The sequence below is a fragment of the Oryctolagus cuniculus genome, chromosome 15 (genome assembly GCF_051225735.1).
Source record: "Oryctolagus cuniculus isolate XC-2025 breed Fujian yellow rabbit chromosome 15, ASM5122573v1, whole genome shotgun sequence".
In the NCBI taxonomy this organism is placed as follows: domain Eukaryota; kingdom Metazoa; phylum Chordata; class Mammalia; order Lagomorpha; family Leporidae; genus Oryctolagus; species Oryctolagus cuniculus.
In genome coordinates this window covers 40617954-40633227 of record NC_142881.1, presented here as the reverse complement: position 1 = coordinate 40633227, position 15274 = coordinate 40617954, and the positions used below count along the sequence as shown (strand labels likewise).

At 42.1% G+C, this 15274-nt stretch overlaps 1 protein-coding gene across 8 annotated transcripts in view; it reads right to left on the bottom strand.

Moving 5' to 3' along the window:
• The window catches only part of LOC100344091 (jerky protein), a 71857-nt gene that overhangs the window by 48115 nt on the left and 8468 nt on the right, over positions 1 to 15274 (bottom strand). For 5 of the 8 annotated variants that reach the window (XR_016222155.1, XR_016222158.1, XR_016222156.1 and 2 more), the window contains exon 2: positions 14489 to 14629. The gene's annotated coding sequence lies outside the window, so the exon portion shown is untranslated. Of the gene's footprint in view, positions 1 to 4238; positions 4493 to 9950; positions 10025 to 14488; positions 14630 to 15274 lie in introns of those variants that run through there. The other 3 variants (XM_070057634.2, XR_016222154.1, XR_016222153.1) reach the window with 3 other exon arrangements.

Sequence of the window (15274 nt, the reverse complement as noted above, 5' to 3'; positions counted from 1 at the left end):
GCTGGGCTGAGCTGGCAGCAAGGAACTCAATTCAGGTCCCCCGCACAGATAGTAGAAACCCAGTAACCTGAGCTATCACCACCACCTACCTACCAGGGTCTGCTTTGGCAAGAAGCTGGAGTCAGGAGCTAGAGGTGAGAATCCAAACCAGGTATTCTGGTGTGGAATGTGGGCATCTTAACTGCTAGGCCAAATATCTGCCCTATTAAGTATATAGCTTTAGGCCAGTGCCACGGCTCACTAGGCTAATCCTCCGCCTTGCGGCGCCGGCACACCGGGTTCTAGTCCCAGTCGGGGCGCCGGATTCTGTCCCGGTTGCCCCTCTTCCAGGCCAGCTCTCTGCTGTGGCCCGGGAGTGCGGTGGAGGATGGCCCAAGTGCTTGGGCCCTGCACTCCATGGGAGACCAGGAGAAGCACCTGGCTCCTGGCTTTGGATCAGCGCGGTGCGCCGGCCGCGGCTGCCATTGGAGGGTGAACCAACAGCAAGGGAAGACCTTTCTCTCTCTCTCTCACTGTCCACTCTGCCTGTCAAAAAAAAAAAAAAAAAAAAAAAGTATATAGCTTTATCTTTTTTTATTTAAAAGGTAGCGTGACAGTGAGAGATTTCTTCCTCCCATTGATTCACTCTCCAAATAGCGGCAACAGCTGGGCTTGTTGACAGTACACTGCTGGGAGCCTGGAACTCAGGTAGGGTCTCCCACATATGTGGAAGGGACCACGATAATTTAAGTCATCATCTACTGCCTTCCAGGGTCAACATTAGCAAGGAGCTGGATTGGAAACAGAAGAGACGGGACTTGAGGCAGGCACTCCAGTATGGGATATCGCCATCCAAAGTGGTGATTTATTTTTTCTTTATTTTTTTTTATATTTATTTGACAGGTAGAGTTATAGAAAATGAGAGGGGGAGGGAGAGAGAGAGAGAGAGAGAGAGAGGTCTTCCTTCCGTTGGTTCACTCCCCAAATGGCTGCCACGGGCAGCGCGCTGCACCGATCCGAAGCTAGGAGCCAAGTGCTTCCTCCTGGTCTCCCATACAGGTGCAGGGACCCAAGCACTTGGGCCATCCTCCACTGCCCTCCTGGGCCACAGCAGAGAGCTGGACTGGAAGAGGAGCAGCCGGGACTAGAACCCGGCGCCGCAGGCGGAGGATTAACCAAGTGAGCCACAGTGCCGGCCCCCCAAAGTGGTGATTTAACTACTCTTTCAAACACCTGACCAGTATATTTTTATCTTTTATTAAACACATAGTTTGGTTATGATAGCCAGTGTAATTAATGACTTCATCTCTAATTTTTAAGCATACATTTTATTATACTAAAAATTCAATGTCAAAGTTCAAATCATACATGTTTATTTATTTTCTAAAGAGTATCATACCTGGAGCCAGTGTTGTGGTAGAGTAGGTTGTCTCCATTTGTGATTCTAGTTTGGCCCTGCCTATGGTGGCCATTTGGGGGAGAGAACCAACAAATGGAAGATCTCTCTGTCATTCTCCCTTTCAAATATATGAATAAATAAATCAGTCTTATAAAAAAAAGAGAGGAATATTGTTCAGGGGTGGGTGTTGTGACATAGTGGATTCAACTGCCGCTTTTGATGCTGCCAGCATTTCATATCAGAGTGCTGGTTAGCATCCAGGATGCTCTGCTTCTTATTGGGCTTGCTTGTAAAGCATCTGGGAGGCAGCAGATGATGGCTCAAGTATTTGAGTCCCCATCAGCCGTGTGGGAGATCTGGATGGAGTTCCTGGCTCCTGGATTCAGCCTGGCTACTGCAGCCATCTGAGGAGTGAACCAGAGGATGGTTCTCTCTCTCTCCCCCTCTCTCTGTTGTTCTGCCCTTGAAATAATAAATAAATAAAGTAAAGCTTTAAAAAGAAAAAAGAAATACACTGCTCAAGATGGATTCTATAATTTACTGCAATGTTTTTGATAATTCTTATTCAAAACAAAGATTTCTTTGAACTGAAAAATAACACTGGATTTTTTCTAACAGAAAAAAAAAAAAAAAATTCAGGCTGGCGCCGCAGCTCAATAGGCTAATCCTCCACCTGTGGCGCCAGCACACCGGGTTCTAGTCCCCGTCGGGGAGCCGGATTCTGCCCGGTTGCCCCTCTTCCAGGCCAGCTCTCTGCTGTGGCCCGGGAGTGCAGTGGAGGATGGCCCAAGTGCTTGGGCCCTGCACCCCATGGGAGACCAGGAGAAGCACCTGGCTCCTGGCTTTGGATCAGCGTGGTGTGCCGGCCACAGAGCGCCGGCCGCGGCGGCCATTGGAAGGTGAACCAACAGCAAAAGGAAGACCTTTCTCTCTGTCTCTCTTTCTCACTGTCCACTCTGCCTGTCAAAAAAAAAAAAAAAAAAAAAAAGAAGAAAGAAAGAAAGAAAAATTCAGTTTCACTTACTAGTTTGACGATGAGGATTAGCTTTGTTAATTAAGTTACATGGCAACATTTCCCCATTTTCAATAGTAAAACCCATAATGATTTATTCAAGATTTATTTATTTGAAAAGCAGAGTGATAGAAAGAGATCTTCTATTTGCTGATCCACTCCCCAAATAGGTGCAATAGCCACATCTGGGCTGGTGAAAGTCAGGAACCAGGAACTCCTTCCTAGTGTCCCATGTGGGTGTCAGGAGCTGAAGTACTTTGGCCATAATACACTGCTTTCTCAGGTGCACTAGCAGGAAGCTGGAACAGAAGTGGAGTGGCTGGGACTCAAACTGGAAATCTGATATGGGATGCTGGCATTCCAAGCGACTGTGTAACAATGTCAGCCCCAGTAAGTAAAACTTTAAGGCTGTGACATAAATATATTTTATGTATTGGTTTAAATCACATGTTTCTAGGTGAAAAATAAAAGGAGTAAATAATAGTCACTTGATAATCCTCAATAAATAATTTTTGATGTGGATTCAAAGACTATGTAAGTCAGATGGCTTCTAATTCATAGCTTTCAATAAAATTACGAAGAGGATCTAAATGAATCGTTAGTTACTAAATCTTTAAAACTAATTGTGGATAACCAAATCACTCAGGTTTTTTGATGTCTATTTTTTTAAAGCAAGATTTGCTTGTTGGGGCCAGTGCTGTGGCGTAGTGGGTAAGGCCGCTGCCTGCAATGCCAGCATCCCATATGTGCACCGGTTCGAGTCCTGGCTGCTCCACTTCTGATCCAGCTTTCTGCTATGGCCTGGAAAAGCAGTGAAAGATGGCCCAAGTCCTTGGGCCCCTGCACCCTCATGGGAGACCCAGAAGAAGTTCCTGGCTTCTGGCTCCTGGCTTTGGATTGGCTCAGCTCCAGTCACTGCGGCCAATTGGGGAGTGAACCTGTGGATGGCGAAGACCTCTCTCTCTCTGCCTCTCCTCTCTCTGTGTAACTGTGACTTTCAAATAAATAAATCTGTTTAAAAAGATTTGTTTGTTTACTTATTTGAAAGACAGCATTGACAGAGAGAGACAGGGAGAATCAGAGAGGGACCTTCCATCTGCTTGTTCACTCCTCAAATGGCTGCAAGGGCCAAGGCTGGGCTGGGCAAGGCCAAAGCGAGGCGACTGGAACTTCATCCAGGTCTACTGCATGGGTGGCAGAGGCTCAAGTACTTGGGTCATCCTTTGCTGCTTTCCCAGGTGCATTAGCAGGGAGCTGGATCAGAAGTAGAATAAGTGGGACTTGAACCAGCACTCAGATATAGGATGCCATCCTTAAAAGCAGTGGTTTAACCTGGTGTGCCATGATGTTAGTTCTAGTATCTAATTTTTTTTAAAGGTTTATATTTTTATTTATTTGAAAGGCAGAATTATAGAGAGGCAGAGGCAGAGGCAGGGGGAGAGGGGGAGAGGGGGAGAGGGGGAGAGGGGGAGAGGTTTTCCATCTGCTGTTTCACTCCCCAAATGGCCACAATGGCCAGAGCTGAGCCGATCCGAAGCCAGGAGCCGGAAGCCAGGATTCTCCTCTGGGTCTCCCGCATGGGTGCAGGAGACAAAGGATTTGGGCCATCTTTTACTGCTTTCCCAGGCAAAGAGCTGGATTGGAAGAGGAGCAGCCAGGGCTCAAACCAGCACCCATATGGAATGCTGGCACTGCAGGTGGCAGCTTCACCCACTTTTCCACAGAGCTGGCCCCTCAGTATCTAATTTTTAGGAACTTGAAAGAATAGATGATAGTGGTACAAATGAATTGTTTCTATTCCCATTTATTTTTGTATAAGGCAATAGAATATATATAACTGCCTCATTCTTTTTTTTTTTTTTAAGATTTATTTTATTTATTTGAAAGACAAAGTTACAAAGAGAGGTAGAGAAAGAGAGAGAGGTCTTCCATCCACTGGTTCACTCTCCAGATGGCCGCAATGGCCGGAGCTGCGCCAATCCAAAGCCAGGAGCAAGGAGCTTCTTCTGGGTCTCCCACGAGGGTCCAGGGGCCCAAGGACTTGGGTCATCTTCTACTGCTATCTCAGGCCACAGCAGAGAGCTGGATCAGAAGTGGAGCAGCTGGGATTCAAACCAGTGCCCATATGGGATGCTGGCGCTTCAGGCCAGGGCTTTAACCCACTGTGCCACAGCACCAGCCCCAACTGCCTCATTCTAATCATAACGTTCTTTCACAAGTACACAAACCAATGGAAAAATAAATCTCTACCAATTTCAATAAAATTCTGAAAATTTCTACTTTGCTTTATAATAATTGCAAAATTATTTTATCTATTTGTTATTTCTATTACTTATGTAATAATTGTAATGATAACCAAAGAAAAACTACTTTTAAACTTAATATTAAAATCTGTATTTTTATTTGAAATACATTTGATAAAGTGATCAATTAAAGCTGATTAAGCATGAACACACTGGGACAAAAAATTTATATGAGGTTAAAATTCTGAGGAAAATGGAATGAAAAAGAACTTAGGAAGTAAAAAACAAATAATGCTAATTTCTGATTGCTAATAGGATCTTGTAAAAAGTAAGATCATAGTATAATAATTATTTATACCTTAATATTTACACTAATAGTATCCATTTTTAAAAATGTGGTGATGTTCTATATGTTCACAGTCTGCCTCTGCCTCTTCTACTTACTAGTGAGTGCTTGTGCAAGTCACTCAAGTTGTCAGGGTCTTGGTTTCCCCACCTGGGAATGATAAAGTTGACCCAGACCATTTCCAAGCTTGCTTATACAAACCTAGTACTTTATATCTCTAGGACATAAGACTCCTAAATATGCCCTTAGGTGACTGAACACAATGAGTATCTACAACTGAATTTCTTTTCTTTTTACTTTTTTCTTATTTTTCCTCTTCCCTTCCCTCCTATCCTTCCTTTTTCCCAATATCAGGAGGGCCAAGTTTGCACACAGCAAGTGTTGTATTTTTTTATATATGTAATCAAATTGGTCTAATTAGTTCACAATTAACTATAGTAATTCAATGGCTTTCCTTAACCAAAAGTAATCACTGACATAATTATTTTCCTTAGTAACTGAAATCTGAAAATACAATAAATATAATATGTTTAAAAAAAAAAAGATCATATTGTCATGATCTTACTTCTTTCCTCCGAGGAAGCTAGAATCCTGAAGTAGCTCATCAGAAGTAACTCTCCTTGGAATAAACAGATTCTTCAGGTCTACAACTGATGTTGAAGAATGGATTGTGAGGTCCACCAGCACCATGTGGTGCTATTTTCAAAACAATGCAACATAGGATCTATAAATAGTGCCACGTTGATTCTAAATAGTTTCATTTAAATAATTTCAAATGGAACCTTCCATTTCATAATATGGTTTTTCACATTTGCTAAATTATGAGCAGTGAGGGAAATTCCTAGAATGTTAGAACTGTGCTTTTCTTTCTTGCCTCACACATCCTTGTTGAAATATACATTGGTACTGACTTTTAGAGACTGAGATTTTTCATTAGGGATATCAAGAGAAAGAAATAGTTAATATTCAATTGACTGATTTCTCAAATGAGATAGAACAGGAGAGGAAATCCATGTGAAGAAATAGTTGCTGGCCAGCACTAGAGAGCTTGGAAGCCATGCCAGTGGCTGCATACCACCCCTTATCACTTGAGTGAGCACACACTCTGTGTAGATGAGCCATAGGTGCTGTTGCTAGGGTCATTAATGTCAGGCCACTGTAGTCACCTGTACCTGGATGCTTGGCTCAGCCAGGTGAAGGATGTTCACCTGTGCCTTAAGACTTTGCTAGGCTCCCATTTGACTGCTCTCTGTGGACTTCACCTTTGTTAACAGTCCAGGATGCTCACCATCCTTTTTTTTTTAATAAACTTTTTTTAATTTTATTTTTAATTTTTTTTTTTTTTATTTTTTGACAGGCAGAGTGGACAGTGAGAGAGAGAGAGAAAGGTCTTCCTTTTGCCGTTGGTTCACCCTCCAATGGCCGCCGCGGCCGGCGCACCGCGCTGATCCGATGGCAGGAGCCAGGAGCCAGGTGCTTTTCCTGGTCTCCCATGGGGTGCAGGGCCCAAGCACCTGGGCCATCCTCCACTGCACTCCCTGGCCACAGCAGAGAGCTGGCCTGGAAGAGGGGCAACCGGGACAGAATCCGGCGCCCCAACCGGGACTAGAACCCGGTGTGCCGGCGCTGCAAGGCGGAGGATTAGCCTAGTGAGCCGCGGCGCAGGCCACCATCCTTTTCCAAACAGTGTGGGTTCCTTCAGTACCACTGACCATCAAAGATGAAATAGAAGCAGAAGCTCCAGTCATGACACTTAGAAGGCTCTGATGAATGGAAAAATCACTCTTGGCCATGTGACCTCACACACACACACACACACACAAATACACAGGAAGACACAAAGGTGTATGCATACATACTTGTATGTACACACACACATACACACACACATAAACTGGAGAAGTAACAGAGTGTAAAGACAATGAGATGGCTTATAAGAAAAGTCATAGAATTATTTCATTCATACATTCAAGTCATAAACTTTTGTTGAATACCTCACTAAAATGTTACAGTAATAAACATCTTGAAATCAGATTCTATGTTGGATACAAAAAATAATAAATAAATAAATATACTATCATTCTTTTTTCTTTTTTCCTTTTTTTTTTTTGACAGACAGAGTGGATAGTGAGAGAGAGAGAGACAGAGAGAAAGGTCTTCCTTTTGCCCTTTTGCCGTTGGTTCACCTTCCAATGGCCGCCGCGGCTGGTGCGCTGAGGCTGGCACACCGCGCTGATCCGATGGCAGGAGCCAGATGCTTCTCCTGGTCTCCCATGGGGTGCAGGGCCCAAGCACTTGGGCCATCCTCCACTGCACTCCCTAGCCACAGCAGAGAGCTGGCCTGGAAGAGGGGCAACCGGGACAGAATCCGGCACCCCGTCCGGGACTAGAACCCGGTGTGCTGGCACCGCAAGGCGGAAGATTAGCCTATTGAACCATGGCGCCGGCCAAGATACTATCATTCTTTTCAAGGAGGTCACAGGTTGTTGTAGCTAGCAATGTGCCGCAGTGGGTTAAGGTACCACCTGCCACACCAATAGCCCATACCAAAGAGCCAGTTCAAGTCCCGGCTGTTCTGCTTCCAGCCCAGTCCCCTGATAATATGCCTGGGAAAGCAGTGGAAGATGACTTAAGTACTTGGGCCCCTGTATCCCACATGAGAAATCAGATGAAGTTCAGGACACTGGCTTCAGCCTGCACCAGCACCAGCTGTTGTGACCATCTGGAAAGTGAACCTACAAATTGAAGCTCTCTCTCTCTGTCAAACTCAGCTTTTCAAATAAATAAATAAATATTTAAAAAAATATGCTGGAAGTGCTTTTGATACTTGCAAAATGTCATTCAATAAAGAAATATTTATTGAGCACCTACTATGTGCCAGGTCCTGTTCTAGGTACTAGGGCTGTCGTGGTGAACAAGATGGTTAAGGTCCCTGTCTTGTAAACTTAACCCTGTGATATGGAAGACATAGCATAAGTATTTTAAGTGTTATGAAAGGGACTGCTTGGGGCATGAAGTGAGCAATTCAGGTAGAGTGGGCAAGGATGGGTACCTTTCAGATGAATGATGGGATAAGTTAGTCACATAAAGGCATTTGGGAGGAACAGAAAGTGTAGAAGCTGTCAAGTAAGTACCAGTTTGGTACGTTTGAGAAGATGGACAATGATACAAACTCTGCAGGCCCAGGAGGTGATGGGATATCCTAGCCTGACACATAGTATGTATTCAATAAAGGACTGCTTTTCTCTGAGATATTATGATTTAAAAAATTTATAAGTAGCATAAATTTAAAAACTTTTAATAATGAAAAGTCCCACCCTGCCACAGTTCCAGTTCTGCTTTCCAGAGGCAATCACTCTTAAAGTTTGTTTTTAGTTCTTTGGCCAGTTACTATACAATATCTTTAAACAATATGGTCCTAATGCAATTGTTTCATGTATCAATTATAGATATTGTACGTTTACTTTCTATAGTGATCAATGAACATTTAGCTCAAGAGAGTTCTTTTCTTTTCCTCTACTGCTTACCTTTACACTTTTAAATAATATAAATTACACATATTGTTCCTTCATCTCTGACTCCCATGTTGTAGGACAGATAGTAGAGATACAACCTTCCTGTTGCTTCTTGTTCTTCATACCTCTGTTGGGCGTAATCTGCTATGCCTTACAGAATATAAATCCAACACCTTTAAAGCACATGATAGAGGATTCTTTATGATCAAGCCCATGCTTAATTTTTCGTATAGTGTCATTATCCACTTTAGCTGTATTCACAATCACACTCAAGTGTGAATATGTATTTATAGTTTTTGGAGGCTTTTGTGTATTCTTGTTCTTTTTCTCCTCACCTCATATCTTTGTTTTGTCTGGAATGGTTCCTCCTGAATTTCACTGGCAAATCCCATTATTCATTTTAGACTACATACTATAAGAAATCTTCCTTGGTGTGTATGATTTATTGACTCAAAAAATATCTGAGTGCCTTTTAACATGCAAGGCATTACTTTATGTGTTGAGGCTGTAGTGGTTCAAGTTGCACACTTAGGAGCTTGCATTCTAGTAACTTAAGAAACAGATATAATAAAAATAACCACCATTATGAAACACACTATGCACCAGGATTATACTAAATAACTCATATATGCTATTTTAATCCATACAACAACTTTATGAGACTTGGGAGAAATTAAATATCCTTCCTGGGTTCACTCCTTATAAGTGGCTGAGCTTATATTTAAATTCAAGCCTGACTTCAGAATCACTGGTTTTAGGCTGGACTTGCTCTGCTCATAATACCCCTTGTACAAGTCAACCATGGCACTTGCCATATAATTTTGAAATCATCTGGGTATGTTGTTCTTCATACAAACCACAATACATAAAGCAATAGTGTTACTATTTTCTCAGTATGGTACAGAGTGGTAGCAGTCCAGATGCAGAGCTCAGAGAAGTTAATACACTACAGAGTGGGTGCCTTAAGGCATTAAGGATTAATTCTCTCTTGAAACTTCAGCTTGAGAACGGCTTGAAAAAGCTGGCTTTCGACTGAAGGCTTCTAAAGTGTAGAGACTTCTGCAACACAGAGGCTGCTTCAAAAATTTTTGCTGACTTTATTATTCAAACTTTTGTAACCAATACATACCCAATTTTTGGAATGAAAAACAAACTGCTTTGGAATGAAAAACAAACCAAACTGCTTTGGAATGAAAAAAAAAAAAAAACTGCTTTAGCCTTGCATTTGGAGATGACTTTGCAGCACATGTTCAGCACTCAGTCTTCTCCTAATAGAATTCCAGGGATGCTGGATCCAAACTTTGAGAAGCAGTAGAATGCACTGGTTAATTTTAAAGATTGTGGAGCCAGACAACCCAGATTTAAATTCCAATTTCACCACTGACTAATTAAATGGAGTTAAGCAAGTCCTTATTTAACATGTGCAGGTACTTTTATAAATACTTTACAAAATTACCTGATTAATCTTGTTAACATTTCTATGTAGCAGATACCTTTACAATTAATAGCTCCACGCCTCAATTTCCTCCCCTGTTAAATGGAAATAACAAGAACACATATCATTCTAGAGTTACTGTTAGAATTAGTAACTCTTAGGAGAGTATTTGGCAGATGTAAAGTTAGCTATTATAGGTATGTCATTTCATTCAGTGTTGTAATACTGTACTTCATAGATACTCTGCTTTTACACGTGGCAGGTTTGTTGCAACCCTGTATCAAATAAACCATTTTTTTAAAAAGATCTTATTTATTTATTTATTTGACAGATAGAGTTACAGACAGTGAGAGGGAGAGACAGAAAGGTCTTCCTTCCGTTGGTTCACCCCCCAAATGGCTGCTACGGCTGGAGCTACGCTGATCTGAAGCCAGGAGCCAGGTGCTTCTCCTGGTCTTCCATGCAGGTGCAGGGCCCAAGCACTTGGGCCATCCTCCACTGCACTCCCAAGCCACAGCAGAGAGCTGGACTGGAAGAGGAGCAACCGGGATTAGAACCTGGTGCCCATATGGGATTCTGGCACCGAAGGCGGAGGATTAGCCAAGTGAGCCACGGTGCCAGCCCAAATAAACCATTTTTCTAACTGCACGAGCTCAATTCATGTCACATTTTGGTATTCTCACAATGTTTAAAACTTTTCTATCATTGCTTTTATCTGTTATGGTTGCTCTGTGATCAGTAATTTTTGCTGTTCCTACTGTAATTGTTCTGGGGTTCCACGAACCTTGCTCATATGGATGTAAACTTAGTCAATAAATGTCTACTCCCTTGATGGGCTGTTTCCCTTTCTCTCTCTCCTCAGAACTCCCTACTCCTGACACAAAACAATAATGAAATTAGCTAATTAATAACCTACAATGCTGTCTATGTGTTCAAGTAAAAGAAACAGTCATAGGTTTCTTCGAACATAGGAACAGAAAAAAAAAAAAAAAAGCAAAACAGCCTTATTCCTGATAGTTTTAGTGGTCTGGATAGAAGATCAAAACATTCAGAACATTCTCTTAAGCAAAAGCCTAATTAAAAGCAAGGTCCTAACTCTTCAGTTCTATGAAGAATGACAGAGTGGAGGAAGCTGCAAAAGAAAAGTCTGAAACTAGCAGAGGTCGGTTTATGAGGTTTAAGGAAATAAATCATTTCTATAACATGCAAGTGCACAGTGAAGCGCCACGTGCAGAAGCTGCAGCAAGTTACTCAAAAGATCTAGGTAAGGTAATCGATGCAGGTGGTGCTTCTAAACACCAGATTTTCAATGGAGTTGAAATAGCCTTATATTTGAATATACCAGCCAGAACTATCATAGAAGGGAGAAATGAATGCCTAGTTCGAAGCTTCAAAGACTACTTGCATGGGGCTGGCACTGTGGCGTAGCGGGTAAGCTGCCACCTGCTGTGCCGGCATCCCATATGGGCACCGGTTTGAGTCCGGCTGCTCCACTTTCGATCCAGCTCTCAGCTATGGCCTGGGAAACCAGTAGAAGATGGCCCAAGTCCTTGGGCCCCTGCATCCACATGAGAGACCCAGAAGAAACTCCTGACTGCTGGCTTTGGATCAGTACAGCTCTGGCTGTTGCGGCCAACTGGGGAGTGAACCAGTGGATGGAAGACTTCTCTCTCTCTCTGCCTCTCCTTCTCTCTCTGTGTAACTTTGACTTTCAAATAAATAAATAAATCTTTAAAAAAAAAGACTATTTGCTGAATTCTTTACTTGGTGGAGGGTTAAGCTTGTGATTATAAAGAAAATTCAAAGTAAGTCACTGTAAAAATTAAAAGAAAAATAAGAAAGAAGATGGGAGAGTAAGAATGAAGTAGTGAGAGAGGGAGAGAGGGCAGGATGGGAAATATCATTATGCTCTTAAAACTATATATTAGGGGCTGGTGCTGTGGTATGGCATAGTGGGTAAAGCCGTTGCCTGCAGTGCCGGCATCCCATGTGGGCGTCGGTTCCAGTCCCGGCTGCTTCACTTCCCATCCAGCTCTCTGATATAACCTGGGTAAACACTAGAATATGCCCATGTCCTTGGGCCCCTGCACCCACGTGGGAGACCCAGAAGCAGCTCTTGGCTCCTGCTTTGGATTGGCCCAGCTCCGGCTGTTGTGGCCTTTGGGGAGTGAACCAGTGGATTGAAGACTTCTCTCTCTCTCTCTCTTTCTCTCTCTCTCTGCCTCTGCCTCTCTGTAACTCTTTCAAATAAATAAAATAAATAAATCTTTAAAAAATCCCCTGTATATAGTAATAAATAAAATTTGTTCTCTTTTTATAAATAAAACACACGCATACACACATACACACACATACGCAAAGCTTCAAAGAACAGATTAGCTCTGTTGTTAAGGGCTAACACAGCCAACTTTAATGGTGACTTTAAGTAAAAGCCAATGTTTATCTACCATTTGGAAAATTCTAGGGTTCTCAGGAACAATACTAAAACTACTCCCCCTCAGCTCTATATATGAAACAACAAAGCCTGGATGACAGCATATCTGTCTAAAATATGGTTTACTGAATATTTTAAGCCCACTAAAGAGATCTACACCCCAGAAAAAAAAAAAAAAGATTCACTTCAAAATATTACTACTCACTGACTATGCACCTGGTCACTCAAGTGTTTGATGAGGTACAATGAGATTCATGTTGTTTTATTGGCTGATAACACAACATGCATTCTGCAACCCAAAGATCAAAGAGTAATTTTGACTTTTAAGTGTTATTATCTAAGAAATACATTTTCTAATGCTATAGCTACCATATGCAGTGAGTCTTTGATGGATCTGGGCAATGTAAATTGAAAACCTTCTATAAAAATTCACCATTCTACATCCACAAAGAATATTCATAATTTGTGGGATAGCAACATTAACAGTGGTTTGGAAGAAGTTGATCACAACTCTCATAGATGTCTTTGAGGGGTTCAAGAGGGGCAAAATAACTGCAAATGTGGTGAACACAAGAGAACTAGAATTAGAAGGGAAGCCTGAAGATATGTCAGAATTGCTACAATCTCATGATAAAACTTTAATGTTGGGGCCAGCACCGTGGCACACTAGGTTAATCCTCCACCTGTGGCGCCAGCATCCTATATAGGTGCCAGTTCTAGTCCTGCTTGCTCGTCTTCCAGTCCAGCTCTCTGTTATGGCCTGGGATAGCAGTAGAGGATGGCGCAGGTGCTTGGGCCCTGCACCCGCATGGGAGACCAGGAAGAAGCACCTGGCTCCTGGCTTCGGATTGGTGTAGCTCTGGCCGTTGAGGCCATTTGGAAAGTGAACCAATGGAAGCAAGACCTTTCTCTCTGTCTCTTTCTCTCTCACTATCTGTAACGCTACCTGTCAAAAAAAAAAAAAAAAAAAAAACTTTAATGTAATGAGGAGGTACTTCTTACGAACGAGCAAAGAAAGTGGTGTCTTGAAATGGAATCTGCTTCTGGTGAAGAAGCTGTGAAACTGATGAGATGACAACAAAGTTGTCATTATATATTTAGTTGATAAAGCAGTGGCAGAGCTAGAGAGGACACCAATTTTGAAGAAGTTCTATTGTGGATAAGATGCTACCAAATAGCGTTGTGTGCCATGAGAAATGTTTTGTAAAAAGGAGTCAATCGTTGTTGTTTTAAATTTATTTATTTGGAGGCAGTAAGGCAGAGGGAGAGATAGTGAGAGAGTGAGAGAGGGCAAACGAGTGTGCAAGTGAGCTGCTTTCTACTATTTCACTCTCCAAATGCCCACAATGGCTGGGGGTGGGCCAAGGCTGAAATCTGGATGCCAGGGGTTATGAATGCAATCCAGCTCTCCCTCAAGGGTAGCAGGAACCCAGTTACTGGAGCCATTACCGCAGCCTCTGAGGGTCTGCATTAGCAGGAAGTTGCCGTCAGGAGCTGCAGCTGGGACTGGAACCAAGTACTTCGATGTAGGATACATGTGTCTTAACTGCTATGCTGAATTCCTGCCCCTCACTACTGTCTTATTTTAAGAAATTGCCACAGCCACCCCAACCTTCTGCAACCACCACCCTGCTCACCAAGCAACCATCAACTCTGAGGCAAAACTTTCCACTTACAAAAATTATTACTTGACGAAGGATAGATAATCATTCATATTTTTTTCTTTTTAGCAATAAAACATTTTAAAATTAAGATATGTACTCCATTTTTTTTAGCCATAATGCTATTCCACTCTTCAGACTACAGTGCAGTATAATTGTAACTTTTTATCCACTGAGAAATCAAAAAATTTGTGTAACTTGCTCTCTGTGGTATTAGCTTTATTGTGGTGGTATAGAACCCAACTTGCAATACCTCCAAGGTATGCTTGTATTACCTGTAGAACCTGTGTACATCACAGGAAATCAGCTTGATGTAACTTTTTCATTTATACTAATGTTTCCTGCAAGGGTATAGACAGAATTCTTTGATATGGGGACAAATCTCAATTACTTCCCAGTCAATTCTGAATCTGCAAGGGAAAATCTAGTGGCTGGTGCTGATACAGAAAATGTAGGACAAATACCTTTGAAATCCAGCCTCTTTTCTGCATCTGCTCTGTCATCTCCCAAGTTTACACTGCCGTCTCTGGTTGGGATGGCTGTAATGGTCTCGTAACTGATTCAACAGCATCCTCCTTGGTTGTTTTCTTCTCCAGGAGATTAACCTTTTCAAAAGACAGAGATGGAATGGATCACACTTTGCTCATGCTTAAAACAGTGCGGTAGTATTTCTCCAAATCCAAATTGGTAATTTGGCTGACTAAGGCTTAGAAGGTCTGCTCTTGCCCCAATCATTACTGCTCCTCTTCACGGTCTCTACCACAGCCATATATGCCTGCATGCATTGTCCAATATTTGTTTACTTGTTCTCTACTTACATAGTTATTGAAAATACATCAGGGACCAAGAGAAAAACAGTTCTTGTGCTGACAGAATTTGCATTTTAGCAGGTAGGGGAATAACAACAACACATAAACATATAATAATCAATAGTTGTAATAAGTATGAAAATGGAAATAAACCTGCAAATAAAAAAGGCAACCCACTTGAGAAGGTATGATTTTAGATGAGATCTAAAGGAAGAGAAGTCAGTCATATGATGAAGGGAGAGGAGAAAATTCAGGTAGAGAGAACAACCCACACAAAGGTTCACATATGTTAGAAAGAACCTGCTGTTTTTGTTTAAAATCTAAAAAAAAAGTTTATTTTTGTTGAAAAGCAGAGCAGGACAGAGAGAGGGGGAGAGGCAGCTATCTTCCATCTGCTGTTTTGCTCCCCAAATGGCTGCAATAGTTAGGTCAGGGCCAGGC